Source organism: Cyprinodon variegatus, unplaced genomic scaffold (assembly GCF_000732505.1).
Source record: "Cyprinodon variegatus isolate N-32 unplaced genomic scaffold, C_variegatus-1.0 Scaffold1245, whole genome shotgun sequence".
Taxonomy (NCBI): domain Eukaryota; kingdom Metazoa; phylum Chordata; class Actinopteri; order Cyprinodontiformes; family Cyprinodontidae; genus Cyprinodon; species Cyprinodon variegatus.
This window is the reverse complement of record NW_015151698.1, coordinates 61776-62627: the sequence shown is the minus strand read 5'-3', so window position 1 is coordinate 62627 and position 852 is coordinate 61776.

The window sequence follows — 852 nt, the reverse complement described above, 5'->3', positions numbered from 1 at the left end:
TTCACCTTAAAATATTTTCAACAATTACATGTATTTGCACACAGTTAAAGGGGAAATTTTTATCAAAAAAATATTTGAAACAATTTTGAAATACATTTTTTTTTCCTTTAATCAAAAATCCTGGTTTCAGTTTCTTAGATGTGCTCCTAAACATTCTCTCCCGTTTGATGTTACCTTTGCATTAACGCAAAAAAGTTTATGTGTATAGCACAATTAGTACAAAGATAATTCAAAGTACTTTATATTGATTCACTAATAAAATAGAAGAAAATTAAAACTTTGACTTAGAAGAAATCAGGCTTTCAGTTCTTTTCCAGTTTTCTAGGAGTTTGTTGCAGATCAGTGGAGCATAGAAACTAAATGCTGCTTCTCCATGTTTGGTTCTAGTTCTGGGTGGACAGATTAGGCTGGAACTAGAAGACCTGGGTGGTCTGGGAGGATGATCCACTGACAACAGATCTGTTATGGATTGAGGTGCTGATCTATTCAGTCATTTCTAGAGTAATTGAAGGATTTTAAAGTCTATTATCTGAGCTACAGCGAGCCATTGGAAGGATTTCAGAACTGGGCTGATGTTCTCTACTGTCTTAGTTCTAGTGAGAACACGGGCAGCAGAGTTTGGATCAGCTGCAGCTGTCTGATGGACTTTTTAGGCAAACCTATGATGACACTGTTGCAGAGATCAATTCTAGTACACATAAATGCATGAATGAGTTTTTCCAGATCCTGTTTGGAAATCAGTCATTTCATCCTGGAGATGCACTGCAAAAAATGTAAATCTAAATAAGTCATTTGTTCTTAAAGCTGCAGTCTGTAACATTGAGAAGAGAGCAGACTTCGACTGAAAATTTG